This window comes from Chiroxiphia lanceolata, chromosome 9 (genome assembly GCF_009829145.1).
Source record: "Chiroxiphia lanceolata isolate bChiLan1 chromosome 9, bChiLan1.pri, whole genome shotgun sequence".
Classification (NCBI taxonomy): domain Eukaryota; kingdom Metazoa; phylum Chordata; class Aves; order Passeriformes; family Pipridae; genus Chiroxiphia; species Chiroxiphia lanceolata.
This window is the reverse complement of record NC_045645.1, coordinates 11,216,851-11,235,987: the sequence shown is the minus strand read 5'-3', so window position 1 is coordinate 11,235,987 and position 19,137 is coordinate 11,216,851.

The following is a 19,137-nucleotide window of genomic DNA, read 5'->3' as shown; positions in this document are numbered from 1 at the left end:
GAGCAACAGAAAGTCAAAAAAATCAAGTGAGGAAAACAAGTTTAAAAGTGGCTGGGCTGGCGCTGACCTCGCTCACTCAAATATTTTATCACTTGTGATTGACTCTGAAATTTTTGGTCTTGGTTTGGAAGAGCAAGTCTGTCCCCATGGGGTACATAAAGGCCAGGCTGAATGGAACTGAGCTGGCACATCTTTTAAACTCCTCATTTGGTGTGTAATCTCTCATTCAAATCAAACAGGACCGATGAAAAGGCAGAGTATTATCTCATCCAGAAGCTGTGGAGCAGTGAACTGTAATTCCAGTGCCCAAGGAGACTGTCTAGAACTCACCACGTCCAGTCATTTCACTGAATTTTTGGCAATATTGGGAATGTTTCTCCAAAGATCTAGAGCCAAGCTTCCTGTGAAACTCCACTGTCATTTAACAAACAGCAAATAAACCAATTAATAAGAGGAAGAAACAGCTATGAAGTGTAGACACCAATGCTGGAAAAGGACAAGGGAAAAAAAACCAGGGTTTGTTTTTAATCCTATCAATCTGGGAGGAAGGACAGTGTCTGGAAAGCTTTCAGAGATTTTCTAGATGTCTCTTTGGGTCTGGGGAAGGAGCAGTTTGCAGAGTGAGGTGTGCCAAGACCCTGTCAGTGCCTCTGCTCCCACTGGAGATGGGTCTCCTGGTGTCGGTGGGTGCAGGACAGGTTTTGTGCTGGAGGAGACAAGCTGGTTTCTGTGTGTGCGTGGGGAGGTAAAATCCTGCAGCTTCTTCCTAGAGGCCCAGGAAGTGTCCATCAGGACGGACTCTCCAAGAAAAATACTGGAATACTGGTTTTTGAAATGCAACTTGGGAGAGCACTAAAAAAAAGCTGAAGAAAAAGGTAAGGAGAGGAGGGAAGAGCCCTCCTACTGCTCTCCCCATGCGTTGCTCTCAGGACTGTACCTCCAGCCCATGTGGAAATAGTTACCTCCAAATAACACATCCTGCGGGACTATTTCTAGTCATTTCACAGAAGCCTTATTAAAAAATAGAGACTTTATTAACCTGAGATTCAGGGACTCGAATTCATGATAGAGGCTGTAAACTCTCGGCCTATGGTTCAGTTTTACAAGGATGATTTGAGGGTTGGAAAAGGAAATCTTGTGGAGAGAGGCTTAAGGAGCTCAATTTGGTGAACTTAGCAAAAAAAGCAGATCAGGCAGTGACCTGACTCTGTGCAGTAAATGCCTCTGGAGGAAAAAATACTGTGTACAAAAGGGCTTTATAGTCTAATTAGGAAAAAACATAATGAGATGCAACAGCTGGAAGTTTAAGACAGGCAAAATTGAGAGATTGGGAAGGGAAAGGGGGCAGACTGTGGAAGGGGGCAGGGGATTTGTCATTCTTTTGCATCTTGAAATCAGAACTGGAGGCCAGCCCAGATGACTCTGGTGAACATATAGTAGTAGGCTCAATTAGCGAGTGAATGTGTGAAATTATTTTCTTGGGGATTTATATTGAGCGTTAAACTGGATGATCTGAATTGTCCCTTTCAGCCTTAAAAATGGAGGAAAGATGCCAAGAAAGGAGCTAGATACCCAAATTCTACCAAATTGCAGTTGCTGGAGCCTCTGGGCCCCTTTGGAAATGCCATCAGTGAAAGGAGAAGTGCTATTCTGGGCACTGGGCGTGTGGAGGGACAGACAGAATGATCCATGCCATCACATGCTGCCAGCACAAACCCATTTGTAGCTGCTTTTCCTTCTTGGTCCCCCCCAGCACACTTTTCTTTTTTATTTTATTTTTTTTTTAACTAAAAATACATCCTCAGAGACATTAGTCACTCTGCCCACATATTAATAAATTGCATAATGATGCCACCAAGCATCCAAAAACCTTTCAAACTGTTATATATTATTTCTTTCAATAATATTCTAAAAGGCCAGTGAGGCTTAATGGAGCCACATGGTATTGTATTTAATCCAGAAATCTGGAACTGTCTAAAATCTCATATATAAATTAGGATAATATACAATATGTTTTTTCATTTAATTTGGTTCTCCCCATTTGGGTAAGCTGTAACTCCATAGGGCTGTGTCTTTTGCAAGAGATTTTTGTCTACCAAAAGTTAGATCTGTAACGTTGCTCTCACTTTTAATTGCTCAGGGCTGTTCCCCATAACTCAGCCGGTCCAATGCCAGGCAAAGGAAAGTTTAATGGAACCACAGTTTAATTGGGCAAAGTTTAGAAATTCTGCAAGTTACAAGGTTTCCTGGGACTTTTCCTTACGGCCTTTCCCACATGGCTTCTTTGGTGCTGCTGCAGAGAATGTCACTGCTGTGCCATGGACAGGATTGGACAGTGATTTGCAAGTGGCTCCTTCTTGGCTCTCCTTGGACTCAACTGGGTATCTGGCATTTACATACAGGAATCTTTAGGAGCTCAGGAGCTGTTGAGCAAAGAAACCCAAATCAAATATTTCCTAGGCTGGAAAAACATAAGGGCTTTAGATCTGTGTTTTGTGCATGAGGCTTGCTTTCATTAAATGTCACCTCTGGACAGGTCCACCTCTCCTGTACAGTGTCTGCAGAAGGTTTTCACATGCTCTGTCAAGTTATGGCAGATGTCACAGGCTATGAGACAGGGGGTCAGTAAGTGTTACCTCTTCCTCTTCCTTTCTTTTCATGCCAAGCTCCCTTCATGCTTTTGGAAGCTCTGGCTATCACTGCACCAGGGTGGAACAAGACTGTGGAACAGGAACTGTATAGGTCAGGACCACAGTTCATGTATCTTCTTTTTATTCTTATAATATGTGAACCCAGTGACCTCAAAAATAGCTGGTTTTAGAGGTAAAGTGCTTCAAAAATGGAGGGAGGAAAGTATAAGTTCTTGAGTATGTTCGGCTCCGTAGTTTGACATCCTGCAGCAGAAGAAAGCCAGGTGTGGAAACAAACCCAGTGAGATGATTTCTTGTGGGGTCAGTGGAGTAGCCACAATGGAGGTGCTGAAATCTGGGGCATACCTTTCGTTTGAGAGAATGTGTAAAAGAATTAAGCACATTCTGGAAAGCAAGAGGCCTGTGCATTATGAGTGAACAGCTTTGAATCATATGAGCCCAGGTTTTTGTTGATCATGTGAATGAAACCTCTTGCAGGATTTAATACTTCTGTTCATCATTTCTGGTGGTTTGGGTTTTTTTCAACTGGTTTTTAATTTTCCTTGGCTTTGTCAGGAATAGACCTGACCTTGAACAGGAATATTCTCAAAGCTATAATCTGATTTTGACAAACTTTTGGTATGAGCAGGGTGTACAGAGGCCCCTTGCTCCCCTCATGTCTACAGTATTCGTCCAGTTTTGGGAAGCTGTGTGATAGATGCCTATAGATTCACAACCCTCACTAGTTCTTTTCTCTCCCTTCCCAATGCCCTGCTCACGAGAAGTGCAATCAACAGCTTTCTCATCACTCAGTACGGACAAAGCTGTTTAGCTTGTGTGTCCTAATTCCTCTCCAAACCAGGCTCTGCATTTCTGCTGCTGCACAGATATCAAGCTGCAAACGTAATGAGCATCTTGAGGTGCTTTACTGAACACCAGATTTGTTAGACTGAGAGTCTGGCCCCCTAGAAACATCTGGGTGATATAACCAGACCTGTGTTGGTCTTACAAACTCCAGCATAGAGGGCAGCTCGGGTCACAGCAGGATGCATTGCATGGGAGGGAGGAAGATTATCCATGGCACCATGAAACTTCATAAGCAGCAGCTGTGAAGAGAAAAACAGGAGTGAGCATGAGCCCTGAGGCCACCACAGCCCTGTCACCTCTGCCCGGGAGGCACTGAGCTAAATTACACCTTCCCCACCACCTCTGTCCTCTCCTGGGTCCTTTGGGACAAACAGTGAAAGGCCAGGTCTGCTCCTGGGGCACTAGTCCAGGACTTGTAAAACATTATTGTAGGGGTCAAGTTAAAATTGACTCATTTTTGAGCAAGAGAGCAAGGTCATTTTCTTGTAGCCCAGTAATTCCCTCTTTTTTTTATTGGTGCTGTTATAGACCAACTTCTCCGAGGTGCTGGGACTTTGCCGATATTGCATCCCTCTTCCCATCCAGTTCCAACAATAAAACCGTTGCCTTTTTTGATCTCTGGCTTTCATGCTTGCTGACACACTCTGGAAAATTTAAGAAGGGCGCAAGGAATGGGTTAGTCACACTTGTTAATATTTATCCCATTGCAGAAAGAGCAGGGCTGACCTCAGAGCTTGGGCTTTGGAGAATAGTTATGAGAACGATTCCACCCAGCTGAAATGAAATCTGCATGCAAAGCTCGTTTGGTGCCTGGAAAGAGCTAGAAGGAAATAAAGGTCTTAAATGATATATTTCCGCAGTTAATGTTTTGTCCTGTTTACAGAATCTCACCAGAATACTGGGGGTTTTGTTTTGTTCATATGTTTTTCATAAGGATAAATATCCATGCAGTTTAAACATTTTCATTAGATTCAGACAAGAAGGAGGATGTGGGGTTGTTTTTTTCTTTAATTGTTAATCTTTCTTTTTTTTCTTTAACGGTTATTTCTTAAAACACTCTTCAGTGTTTTAAAAAAATCTCAGGTAAATCAAAGAGACGGGAAAAGTGATTTTCTTTAATTATTCTTAGAGCAATTTTGAGTAATGTAGGCTAAATTAAAAAAATATACAAGCAAGATATTTTGGCTGGGAAGTATGTGTAATGTATGAACAGCAGGAAAAAAAAAAAAGCCTTCCTTTCTAAATAGAAAATCTTTGAAAGTAACAGGGGGAAACTGATGGGAAGGGCTGAAGTCCATATATTCCCACCTCCTCCGCCTTGTGCTCTCTTAAAGGTGAGCTGCAAAATGCAAAAGAGAAATGTGTTAAATTCAGATGACTCGCTCGGGCGTCAGGAAGTGGCTCGAACAACCACACGAAGTTAACTAACACATTCCCTTTTTTTCTGTTCATCCCCTCCCTCCCCTGCTCTTCCCATGAAATCTGTTTTTTTGCTGCTGTGGTTTCTGCCTCCAGGCGGGAGCGCAGCCACTTGTCCACCCGAGCAGCACCCTGAGACCCCCCCCAGGGCTTGCAGGGAGCCAAGACTTTCTGTGAGGATTTTCTGGAAAGTAAGAAAGGAGGAGAACTTTAGGAAACATGTTCCCAATCTAAACATCCTCACTAAAGGAGAAATTAGATGAAATGTGAGGAATGGTGTGGTGAGTTTCTGTTGCTTTGCCATTCATCTTTTGTCTGGTCAATCCATCTTATTGGATTAATCCATTCACCTGCTCTGCTCTAGGTCTTCTTCAGCAACGTGATTCCTGGCATCCATGGTGTTCAGGATCATGGCCACAGTAACCCAAAGTGTGAGTAATGCCATGTTTGACAATGAGTGCCTTCAGCTGAGGCACTGAGAGAAGCAGTTGGATGTGGGGAAGGGCTTTTTGAGCTGCAAATGGCAGAATTTGGTTTGCAATTGGATGTGTGTGATGGGAATATGTCTCATTAAAAACACTTTGAAAGTGGTTTAGGTGACCAAAAGAAAGTTGGAAAGGTAAGACACCCTGATCCATCTGAAATAGTGCCACTGCCCTTTGCAATGATTCCTGTCGCGTGGACCAAGAGCCCTCCAGGGCCTCGTGAAAAGGCACAGATATGTGGCTGTTTCTCATTAACTTCCACTTTTCCCTCTGGAAATGCTCCCCGTGCCTTTCCCGCACTGCTTGGCAGCAGGTGTGCTAAGGAGAAGTTTTAAATCTAAATGGAAGGGAGTTATCTGATTTACAGTAAGTAGATTTTTCATTTGAAATGGCAACACACAGAGCCCTGTGCATTACCTTGCATCAATATAATACGCACACACACATGCCATGTGTTTATGCCTAGGGTATAAAAAGACTAAATTATTGCAATGCTGTGTGTCTGCATAGAGCTAATTCATGTACTACAGCATGTTTATCAAAGGACATTCCTTAATTGCATGCTAGTATTTTTTAATTAGTGATTAAGTTGTAAGACTCTGTCTCTGCTGACTTATGTTCTCTTTAGCTACAGTATGACTCCTGCAGCAATTCATGATTTTAGTTTTCTGTTCTTTTGCAATACACAAGATCTCTAAATTTGGGTGGTTTTTTTAAAAGAATAAACCCAACTACACATCTGAGACTCTTTAACCAAGGAAAGCCAAAATAGTGTATGAAAACAATGGCTGTTCTCCCTCTCTTAGGGACATTTTGGTTCTGTTTTCCCCTCTAACAAATTTATCAAAACTGTTCATTCTCTGTTACAGCCAGAGAAACAAACTGTGTATTTGGAAATATCTCTATAGTTTAGTCTCTGGATGAGAAAGTAAGTAAATTGAAGTAAAAAGAGAAAGTGAATATTAATTCTCATTTCCTCACTGGGAGAAAGATCTAATGAATTTAGGAAGGAGGTTTTGCTCCTACTTAGTGTTGAACCTGAAGTTGCCCAGCTGATCATGGCTCAGTGGAGGAGGTGCAACATTTCATAAAACCATAGCAAGAGGAATTCAAGAAACAATCCCCTTGCAAGGTGAGCGTTATTCCTGCTGAGGATCATTGCTCCTTCTGGTTTTTAGCTCTTTTTTTTTTTTCTTTCTGGTGTAAGCAGTTGTCAGCAATGAAGGAGAAGTTAATATAACAGTGTGGGGACTCTGGGGTGTAATAACAATTTCCTCTTCACGTCCTGCTCTGGTAGCCAGTGAAAAGACAGGGATCTTGTGCCACAGTCTTACCCAAACCTCTGAGGCCATACCCGGTTGCTGCAGGAGAAGGATGATTTAGCTAACGTAGAAGGGGTTTTACATCAAAGTGTGGATGCCAAAATGTGTTCCTGCACACAGCAGCAGTAGCAGAGTTGGTGCAAGGAAGGATCAAGGCAGTGGTTTCAGTTGCTTCATTATCCTGCGTCCCTTCCAAAAACCTGCCCTGCCCATGAAAATCCTGATTGTCAGATGTTGCCATGCTGATGGCAAGATGCTATCACCATGATTGCTGCCAGTAGCCCTAATTTTCATCACCACTTACCTTTTTTCTTTTACCCACCTTGCTTCTAGGGGTGCAAGGCCAATTACTCTGTGTTTATTTATTCCTCCATTAATACAGCACAGCCATGCCATGGTTTCCATTTGGCAGGAGGCACTGCATGGCAGGACTCATGTTTGCAACACATCATGGTGCAACAAGCACCTCCAAAATGTCCATTTCCCTTAGAGCCAGTCACCTTCTTTTTGAAGCCTTTCGCTCCCATCACAATTACCCACCGAAAATTACCAGGTATTGGAAGTTTTAAAACTTTTCAAGAATGCAGTGGCTTCCTTTAGGCAGCAAAGCTGTGTATTGAAATATGAATTAGTAGCGTGTGTATCGGCAGGATAGACCATCTGCTGTGCTCAGCACCCGGGTTTGAAGCTGGTTGGCTGGCAGGACAGCATGTGTTTACAGAAAACCCTAACAGTTGTAAAGGAGCCATTTAGGTTTATCGTGTCAATTCCTGTACAACTCCACACAGAGAGATTCCTTTCGCAAACTCACATAAAAAAGACAGATAGACTAGTTTTGACCTCTCTTGAAACATTTGACGGTTGAGTTTGTTGCAAGGATAAAATATCTAGAACAGGAAAAAAAAAATCTTGTTATTTCCCCCTCTTAAGCATTAGACTCCTTGAATGCAACATCCATTCATAGCTTAGTTCTTGCATTATAATTTAACTGCCTTTTATTTTCCTTCTGAGATACAAATGCAGGAGCTGTACATGATTTTCATACCACATTATGCGAACCATTATGAAAAAGCTGCCCAGAGTAATGGCTCCATTTCAATGTGATGCATATGCCAAGATACAGGGATCATTTATTTTTCTTAAAAATTAAATGAGGATGGGATCAAAAATGTTATGTTTTGCCTATATGAGCAATATTCCTCTATCAACCATTCCAAATATATTGCCTCTTGGTAGCTTCTCTGTAATACAAATTGTCCAAGGGAAGGCACACAGTAGCTCACCAAAGGAGTTTATGCTGCTGCACAGCATCCCTCTTATCAGGGCTATCACTTGCAAAACACCAGTATTCCAAGGACAGGGCAGAATAAAACCTGAGGATGACACTGGGGATGCTTTTGGACTGAGCACTTGGTTTTTTCATGCATGGAGGAATTACTAAAAAACAGTCTCTTTAGTGAATGTGCTGAAACCCTTGATACTGATTATCAGGCATCTATACTGTACATACAATTCACATATGTATGGATGTAGAGTGATAATGGAATGTTCTTCTACGTAAAACTGAGGCTGAGACCAAGCCCTCTGCTCCCAGTGCCCTGTGTGTGACTCCAGCAGTCTTTTGGGCTGAGAAGATGAATTAAGAAACAGCTAGATTGATGCATCTCTGAGATAACTCATCCCAATGCACAAAAGGAAAAAAAAAAGCATCTTAATCCATAGGTCTTAAGATTTTAATAATTTTATTTTTTTTTAAATGCTTGATTCTTTTAGTGAAAAAATCCATAAAGCAAAATGAAAGATGGCAAGATGAGAGATGGTGGGATGGGGGAGAAAGCTTGTTCTTGCACACATACCCCATCCAGCCACCTGTTTGTAAGGGCCCTCATATGGATGCTTTAGGACTGGCGGACAAAAGCTGTATAAAAAGAAAATGTAACCAATATCCTAAATAGGAACATAGTATGTTGGTAATTCATGAAGGGCTCAATGGCTTATGTGAAGTGGCCAAGCTTGGGTGAGGACAGGAGACCAGTAGGATGAAGGGAAAATTATCTGTATATAGCCCAGGTGTTGTGCTCATTAGAATCCTTTCTCTAGGTCATGCCTTGGGTTCTTAGAAATGAAATATGAATGTATTAGTATTACTGTGAATTACTATGATTAGTATCATAGAGATTTAGGTAACTTTTGCTAATAATCTTGTGCATCTATGTGTAGTTACTGTATGTGTGTGTGTATGCATATGTGTGTACATATACATATAAAAGTTCAAATTCCCTTTAACCTGGCCAAAAAGTGCCTGTGCTGGTAAGAGCCAGGATTTGGTACTCAGTAGTGGAGGAGCAGAACAGGGTGGATCAGGACTGTCAGACTCCAGCTACAGGAAGACAGCAGATTAATGCAAAAACATGAGGGCAGGCTCTCTCCTGAGGATTGCATTTCATATTTGGGGACATGGGAGAGTAGAGGGTGTCTTCAGCTGAGATGCACAGGGTCACTGCAGAGGAGTTTAGCGCCCAGGACCAGATTTGGGAAGCAGTACAGAGCACCAGAGGATGCTGTAGCACCAGAGGATGCTGTGGAGAAATCCTGGCTCCTCTAAAAGCAGCTTGTAATGCAGCTGGGAGAGCAGAGCCCTGGGAAGTCATCTGGAAGAGAGATTGGTGACCCAGCTATTGGAGCTACTTCTCTGCCTTTGGGTGCCCACCTTGGCCATTTGCATTAAGATACTTTCAGGCCAGACCACAACCACCTTATTTCAGGAAAAAAAAGGCCTGGCCCTGGAAGTCTGCTGGAAAATAGCTGTTTTGGGGAGAAAAGTAGCTGATGCAGTTTGCACAAGATGTCATGGATGGGTCATCTGTGACAGAGCCTAAGGCTGAATCCTATTTTACATTTACAAATGTTACAATCTCAGATTTCATTTTCGTATTTAATGTGTCTGCCTTCAATTTCTTGTTCTGATTTTGTTTGTGATTCAGTTTTCAGTCCACGGACTAACAATGCAGTGACTTTGTGCGTTGTGTTTCTATGTGTCATCACTTTATTATTATCATCATCACTATTATTATTATCACTTATTTTGGGGAGGATTCTTCTAATCTGCTTATTTCTGTTAGGTGGTGGAATACAGTTCAAAGAAAAGCATGACAACGCCTATGATAACAGCAATTTTCAGACTTTTCCTGATCATCCCTCCTGAATGCCTGAGGATGGGATTGGTTCTCTTCCCTGTGCCGAGCAGAGCGATGCAGCCGCACCACATCATCCCATGCCTATTTTCAGGCTCTGTGCTGTGCCCTCCTGGGTCAAAGCGAAAATGGGAGAGGATGGCAAGCCAAGGCGTGGGGGAGATGACTCACCAGATTATTTTCTGCATTTCAAATATAACCCTTGAATTCTTGCCAATGTATCGATACCATCAGGCTCTCCTTCCCGTACCAAGCCTCATGTATTTATATTTATTTATACCATCTAATGCCTCAGTCAATACTTTTACCTATTTTTTTTATATTTTGTTTATTTATTTTTTTCACATATTTTCTCCAAAACAGGCACTGAAAGACTAAAACTGCAACCCACCCAACGCAATTCCTGTAAATACAACGAACCAAAGGTTCCAACAAGTGCCTTCTTTGGTATAACTGTGATCCTTCCCATTCCAGGCCTTACTGAAACTGGCTCTGGGGTACTGCACAGCCCATGAACTGTCTGAGGAAGGAAAAAGCAGCTCAGCTAAGGTATGTTCTTATGCAGAAAGAGGGTATCTTTGCTCCTTTCCGTTGTATGCAGGTGCTGGTCTACAAAACCCAGCCCTGCTCCAGTCTGTATGTCACACTCTCTACTTTGGGAGGGGAGAATGAAATGGGCTCAGGTCTGGGACGGCTGAATTGAGGCTGTTGTTATTGGGGGAAATGCAAACGTTGCTCATAGCGAGAAACAAGGCTGATATCCCAACAGAAAACTTCGCATCAAGAATTGTGTCTCGGGGATCATTTTATTCTTGAAAGTGGGACATAAATACAGAGATAATTATGACCAGAACCCGTAGCAATAACCTGTTTATGGGAAAACTCTAGTCCTAGTCTAGAAGAGCTGTAATCTTACCCTGCCATCTGTAATTTGTTACTTTATTAAGATTACATTCTCAGCTAAAAAAAAAAAAAAAAGAGTGAGTTAGTTTGATATGTTTATTGCCCTTTGTCAGGATAGCAGTATTTTTTTCTGCTTTGAAAATAGATGTTCCTGCTTCTATGGCTGTATATTTATCCCTTCTTTTAGCTTTTTCATTACTGTTCCCTTTAATCATTTAATGAGGAGTGTTCAGGTTCCTGATGATTAAAAATTATGACTTGCAGAGACACTGGCAATATCTTTCCTGGAGTAACATTGATCCTCTAACTTTAAGACTTTAAATTCAAACCACATGTTTTTGCCACTAACTCCAAAAACAACCCCTGGAGTTGTGTGACTGTCACTAGAATATAAACCAAAGCTATTCTGCAAACAAAAGCTGCAGTATTTAAATTGCGATTACGGTCAGAAAAGCGACTATTTTAATCATTGCTCTGGTTTACTCGGGAGATCTGCTCCCTCTGCACATTCCAAATATCTCTGCAGATTTTTATAGACTGAAAGGAGATTTTACTGCTTTCCACCCCTCTTAGCCCTACAGAGGCCAGCCAAGGCGGGCAAGTGAGCCAGATTTGTTCCAGACTCGCACACCAGCGGGAGTGTGAGCTGAATTCCCGCGGCAGGACCTGTCGAGCGGATGATGTGCCTGCCAGGACGAGCAGCCCTGCTTTTGTGCTCCCTGAGCTCTTGCAGGGTGCAGGGCACTTAGAGGGGGAATAGCAAAATAGAAAACCAAAACCACAGTGTTTTTCTCCTATAAACTAGTTTGGTTTGAAAAGAAAAAAAAAAAAAAAAAAAGACAAAACCTGAAGGGCCTCTTGGGCTGGAAGGGCTTTTATGAGCGCAGCTACCTGCATGCCACCCCACTCCAGGGGTAGGGGCTCTGAGCAAAGGAAAGAATAAATGTTAAAAAATATTACATACAGAACTGGGAAATTGAAAATAAGACACAAATGTCTCAAAGAGATTGTCTTTTCTTGCTGACTTTGAGAAGCTAATTCAGTTCCTTTAACATATTCCTTACGTGGACATTTTCTTACAGCCTTCTAGGTGCTGAGCTTTATCCTCTTTGGGCTCCTATAAACCCAATCAATGCCTCCTCCTGGTCCTCAAGCCCCTTTTTTGTGTGTTTGCTACCTCAGGAATCAAATCCCATTTTAGAGCTGGCTGCTTTAACTCACTATCTGTACTTATGAAATGCAATTTTCTGCAAAAATCTCTTGTTACAGTATTGGGAATGCTCCTCTGATATACGTATATTCAAAATAAATGTTGTTAGGAGAACATCTAATTCATTTTAGATGGTTTTATTAGGCGTCTCTTAACAAATCCCAGAGTATGTAAATGAAATATAACTATACGTACATATTCATCAGTCTGTTCTTGGAATTAAATATGAGTGCTGTGACATTTGGTTTTAAGGAATGACTAATTAACATGTGTGCAGGATGTTCTCATCTTCCTGCTTTGGAGTCCCGGAGTCAGGAAAAAGCAGACAAAACGTATTTCCACTCTTTCTATCATAGTTTGCAAAGCAGAAAACTGCTCACGACAGCCAAGAACTTCTCAGGCGTTTCTGTACCTGTTGGGTGCTGACACGGGGCCCCTTCTTGAGCGTTTAGTGTTGTTAAATGTCATCTCGTCTGTGTCGGGGCCAGGATCACAGTGAAAAAAACAGCTCTGCATCTGACCTGGCTTTTAATAATCACACCAACAACTCACAGAGCACAATAAAGAGCAGGACAACTTCTGGAGTACAGCCAATGTGCTGTTGATTTAATTCCACAACGGGACGCTGGAAAAACGGGCTGAGCCCGAAGATGCTCCCCATCCCCACCATCCCAGAGACGCTCTCTAGAAAAACCTGGACTGGACCCTGTGGGGATGTTTGGCGTTGGGAATGCCGGGCTTAACTGCACTGCTGGTAAAAGAAACAGAGAAAAACCCACTTTATTTTTCAGTGGGGGTGGCTCGATTTTCTTTTGTGTGAGAGCAACGCGTGTGCAGGACACACACTTTTTGCAGCAGAAAAAAATAATCGGAAAAAAAAACCCCACCATAATTTCTTTCTGAGGACGCTGGGGGAAGGCGGGCACACCACACCGCCCTGTCTGAGCGCCCTGGAGAAGTTGACCAGAACAAATCTCAGCAGGAACACACAAACCTCTATTATACCTTTTAAAAAGCTCCCCATTCAATGCAGCCAGGCAGATGGGAAGGGCCCTTTTATTTCCTTTTTCTTTCTCCGCCTGAGTTCATTCTTTCCCTTTGGGGAAGCCAGGTTCAAAGACATGCCAAATGCATCAAAACCTTCCCAATAAAGTCCCTTTCACCTCCCGGCAGAGCGGGGCTGGGACTGGAGTGTGCTGGGAGCGCTGGGTCCGACAGTGACTTTCAGGACTGTGTGTGGTAAATCATGTGCACAGTTCCCAAAATAATGCCCTGAATTGGACGTCTAATTCCCTGGAAATTAAATCTCTCAGCTGGTCAGGGAAAACAGGAGCCAAACAGATTAAACAGTGCAGCAGGGAGAATCTCTGGGAGTTGATGGTGGGGTTTCTTGTGGGTTTGTTGGGGTATATTTTTACAGTAGAGAGGTAACAAAGTAGTGGTTTAATGTTGTTTCCTCTATTTTAATTTGAACTATTCCCCCCTTCCCCTCCCAATAATCTCCACGAAAAACTACTTCTTTATGCTCAATACCCAACAGGTGAGCTCAGTCCCAGCAAGCACAGCCCCATCTTGGGATACAGAATTGATTTCTGAGTCCTTGGGATGAGTGGGGGGGGATGCTGCAGGTACAGACCCTTCCCCATGGCCCCTGGCATCTCACATCCTGCTCAGCTCCCCACTAGTGCCTGCAGCTCCCAGCAGCTCCCAGGCCCTGCACTGCTCACCACAGCCCTTGCTCAGATTACGTATCCCGCTGCAAACTCAGCGGGGAGTGGAGTCGTTTGGGAGTCAGAAAGGCCAGAAGCGGGGCTGAGACATTCTCACTGATATTTGTTGCCGATTTATTAAATACAAGCAGGTCCAGCCATAGACGCTCCGGTGCAGCGCAGCGAGTGGCTGGATTCTAGATAAAGCACAGTCCTTGCTCCTCAGGAAGCGATCTTTTCCCGCAGGGCTGCCTTTTAACTGCTGCAAGTCAAAACTTAGTGGGCTTCACAGTGGCAATTTTTTTCCTTAAAAAAAAAAAAAAAAAAGCAGTTTCCTATGTATTTTTACTGACAAAAGCCTGAAGCTTCCTTTATATGCTTTATTTTCTTTCTCCTCTGAAACGATCGTTAGACAAAAGCAGTTTTGCTGCTGGTTAATCAAGAGAGTGATGTGGCCCTGCATTTTAATCCTAAACCAATTAGCAGGATTTGACATCATGCCATTAGACTGCTTGAAACAAAAATCAAGGACAGTGTAATGCAGCTAGAAAAGAACAATAACCATCAGCACTGCCCTGTCAAAGGGGAAGGAAGAAATTTGTCTGCGTCTGTAATTTCCAAGCAATCCCCCTTCCCTCAAACCTGAGTATTCAAATGAGGAAGCTAAATAATAATGAGAGGGGGAAATGTTGAATCTCTAATTACATTACCCTAAACTGCACCAGTTCTAAGAGCAGGAATCACTGTTCTTGCTCCTGAGCCGATGCAAATTGGTTGCATTTTTAAACCCTGAGCTGTGTTTTGTGATTTCTGCAGCAGGCGTTCTGTGCTTTGCAGGTCGTGCGGCGTCTCGGATGCAGATGTACAGCAAGGGACCCCACGGGGTGTGAACACACCAGCATCCCTAAGAAACAACTTCCTGGACATGGAAATGTTTGCTGTGTCCCAACCAACCCTAAGATAATTAATGAACAAAGCACCTTTCAGCAACTGTACTTTTTGCTGGCAGAAATGCACTTTACAGCTGATCCCGCCGCGGCTGGGACTGGAGCCGGACTGGCAGGCGTTAGCCAGGCCATGGCTGCTGCCTGCGGGCAGGAATGAGCCTGGCGAAGAGACATGGTGAGAACAAAAATGCAGGCAGGCCCGGGGGTGCAGTATTTGAGGGATGAATGCCTAAAGCACATCGGGGACTCCACGCCTTGCTGCGCTCTCGGGGCTGGCAGCGGAGAGCGGAGCAGGAGAGGAACCCAGCGTCTCGTAAGGCAGCATATGGATAGAGCATAAATGGATGGGGTTTTATGTCCTGTGCAATATTTTCATTGATATTTATTTTGATTTAATTTGGCTAATGTGCAGGAGAAATGAAAGCGTGCCATACTCTTCAACATCTGATGAGGAGCTGAATACTTTTTGAAATTAGTATTCCCACATAGTATTCCCACAAAGGTCTGCCCAGCAACTGTGCTGGAAAAGCATGAATCACTCCATGTAAATCACAGGATGACCCTTGGAGCAGCAGATTGGTTTTTTAATGTTGAATTGTTTCTGTTAGTATTACAGTTTCTAGTCTTTCAGCCTTTTGTCTATAACTTTAATTTTCCTTTTAATGAACATGGAGTTTCACACACTCTCAAACCACGTCAAAAGATGGATTTTTAAAAAAATATTCATAAAATATTGTGAGATTTGTTATAAGGGGTGAAAGATGGCAATGGTCCTTATCCCTTCTTTGAGAGAGGAGAGGCTGAAGTGGAGCCAGAACCGATGGTCACAAATTGTAGCAAGAAGTTGGAGAGCAGGGTGCAAACCTCTGCCAAAGACTTCCAGGGTGAAGTTGGGCAAGTGACATAAATCTTCCTCTCTCGTAGCTGCCATCTGCAATACGGGACAAAAAGAGCCCATTTCCTCCACAGGGATCTGTATATAAATGCCTTAAAACTGCCGAGGGGCGGCAGCGATGGCAGGGCCATGCGCCGGCTGGAGAGGAACAAAAAATAATTCCCCAAAGAGGTCAGAAACAAACAAATCCTCTGCCTTCCCGCCAAAGCAGCAATCCCCAAGCTTTGTGACTCTCAATTTTGAGGGAATAAGTTTGTGAGAGTGGGTAAGGTGAGCAGCTGTTGAGGGGTACCCAAAGCATCACATCCAAACCCCCCCTTCGCCCCCACAGGGCACCCCCAGGGCTGCCTCCTGCTGCACCACTGGGATTTTACTGTCCCACTTCCCTTGACTGTTAATAAAGGAACAAAAAGCACATTTGCCTCCTCAAGGGTGTTGTGAGACAAAGTTGGTAAGTGCTGAAAAGAAACCCAAAGTGGAGGAGAAAGCTGGCTTTGTTGCCTTCGGACACAGACCACCACAGACCTTGCTCAGATTTTGCTGTAACAACTCTTGAATGAAAACATGTTCTTCCAAAAAACCCATCAAACACATCCTGGCTCGAAACAGCTGCCAGGGTAGTGAAAGGAACTGCAGATTATAGATCCTTGGGGCTCTTGTGGCAGCAAAATGTTTGTCCCATGGATTTAAGCTGGATCCAATGAATCCAAAAAGTGCTCAGAGCGACTGTTTAACCCGTCCTGCAGGAAAAAAAGGAGAAAAAAAAAAGCTAAATAAACCAAAAAAAGCAAAACAAGAAACAACAGCAAGAAAACCCCTTTATATTAAAATAATAATAATAATATTGAGACATTGGACAGGAAAAGGAAAATTCAGAAGGTCAAAGGCTGAGCCTTCACCTGAATCTAAAACTGAATTGAAAAGGAAAGAAAATTAAATTCAATTGGTCAGACCTTGTAAACTGGGGTTGAAGCTTAAAAAATTAAATCTCCAAGGACAACAGCAGCACCAGACTGAATTTTCAGAGTTGGACAGGGCACCTTAAGGTACCATACAAAGAGGTAAGGTTCATATGAAAGATTACTGATCCTGGATTTCTTCTACTCTGTATCTCACTGAGCTCTGCAAAAGTAAAAACTATATTTGCATTTTTCAAACGTGTGTCAATGTCACAATGCATGTTTTGTGTGTTCACAACTTCTGGAAGAAAACAACATTTTCTTCAATAGGAATATTTTTTTAAGTTGTTCTAAGCTAGACTAAGACAAGGACAAAATTATCACAAAAGGAAGTTGAGTAAGAAGTGTATCCACAGTCTGATATAACTGAAGCATTATTTACTGAAAGTAGTTAAAGAAATGGCTGCTGAAAATAGTAAAAGAAATGGCATCTTTAACAGAATGGTGGTTTTCTACTGTATTCCAGGCAAGCAAATATATCAGTCAACATCTGAGATGGTAATGGGATGCAGACAAAACACTACAGCTGCTTGGTTGTTTTCAGGTGCATATTATATTTATAAAGAAGTTTTATCCTTAGTTTAAAAAAAAAAATACTGTCTCTTTGAGGTCTTTGGTTTCCTTTGTTTCATTTCTAGCTTCAGAAAGCAATTTTTTTAAAAATTATTTTATCATTTTTTATTTTCACCTACAAAGCCAGTCTCCTCAGGCTTGCATTAATTTGATGTGCATCCATCTTAATTGAAGTTGATCCATTTCAATCTTGGCAGCATATTGATAATAAATGGAAATGAAACACCATTCAGCAAACTCCAGCTTACCAGCAAAACCACGGAGAAAGCAGAAAACCTGGGGCCATCTCCTGGAATCAGTTCCTGGGCTACAGTTCAGTGTTTGTATATATATATATATATATATATATATATATATATATATATATATGTATTTAGTAGCCAAGCAGTTATAATTGTATTTGTAATTTTAAAGACGCATTATTATACTAATGGATGATAAGGTCTTAACAGTCACAAGAAACATTAATTCAAGAAGATGTTCTCCTGTCCTAGCAGGGAGCAGGGAGAATGTTCCCTAATCCCCATTATAGAAATCGGTTAAACTAAGAGAATATTTCTTTTACAGTTTCAGCTCTTCAGAAAGCCTTCCACGTCCTAAGCCAAAGCAACAACCCATCAGGAACAGAGAGATGTACTTTGGTCCCCCATGCCAGCTTTTTACTTATGTCTGTCATTTAATTTCCTCCATAATATGGGGAAAGTCTTATCCAACATCTTCATTTTCATTCTTTAATGAAATCATGGTAATATCCCACTTTGCACTTGGCTGTCTCCTAGACTCTTTGGAGATGTCTGTCACCATGGTATGTATATATAGACAGAGCCCTCCATCCAAAAATGACAAGTCAGTGAAGTTTCCCAATATAAAAAAGGTCAAAGTACTACAGGACTCTATTATGATCGCTTAAAACTGCATGAGGCATTAAAATTATGAGTGTGGAAAAGGTGTAAAAGACAGCTGGCTGCCTTGATATCGCTGTGGCTGTCGCTGGGCTCCGCAGTCAGTTGCTCTTCTCACTTAGATTTGCTTTTTTTCCTCAAATAAGAGATCACTTTGTGCCACACCAGAAGGTGCTCTGCTCATCCACTGTTCTGCAGTCCTTCACAGCTTTAATCTGGATAGGTAAACTGCATCCCTAAATAGTTTGAAAGGCAATAAAACAAGCACACAAAAAAATTACCGCAGCTTCTATGTTCTAGAAGAGGGGGGAACATGTCCTGAAGAGCTCTCTTTATTAATATGAGATGGCAAATATTTTTTGCTGTTTATTAAATCATATGAAAGGTTAATTATGGTTAGCGACTGTGGGTAGAAAACAATTCTTGGAAGATGCTTTTGTAACAACAGGTTGGCAGTATGCAGAAGCCATCTGCTTCCTGCAAATGTTAAGGTACAATCTCAAACTTGTGAGGTTAAAAATTACAGATTGCAGAGTAGTTTGGTAGAAGGAAAACCCATGTTGTGTTGATGTAAAGTTGCTCAGTCTCCTTGACACACAGCCTGGAAGGAATGCCAAGTTCCGTAAAGGACGGTGTTTGGCTGGAGAGGACCCTCGCTTGGGGTATTCTGCGCTCACACTGGCTGTCTACAAAACTAATTAAGTCACTTTTGTGCTGTGATTCATCTCTTTTAATACAGGAATTGTTTTCAAATACTGACCCATGAAGAGGAATGGATTGTGGATATAATATTCTGCTTCCAAGTGAAGCATTCAGCTCCTTCCATGAAGGACAATAAAACATTGCCATCATTATCAGGGCAACATGCTCCTGAAACTTGTTGCTTCAATCCACAATATAGAGTTTGCCACGACTGCAGCCTCTTCATGGTAAGAACTATCTGTTTGAAAAAGAGCTGTCACTCTCATTTTATATAGTGAGCTGGGCAAAAAGATAGGAAGTGGTTTGTCTGTGAGATTGGGGCTAATGGAATGTCTGTGGTTTGTCAGGGAGATTGGGGCTAATGGAATGAAACCCTGATTTTTCAGATCACAGTGAAGTGCCTTAACCACAAAAGTATTC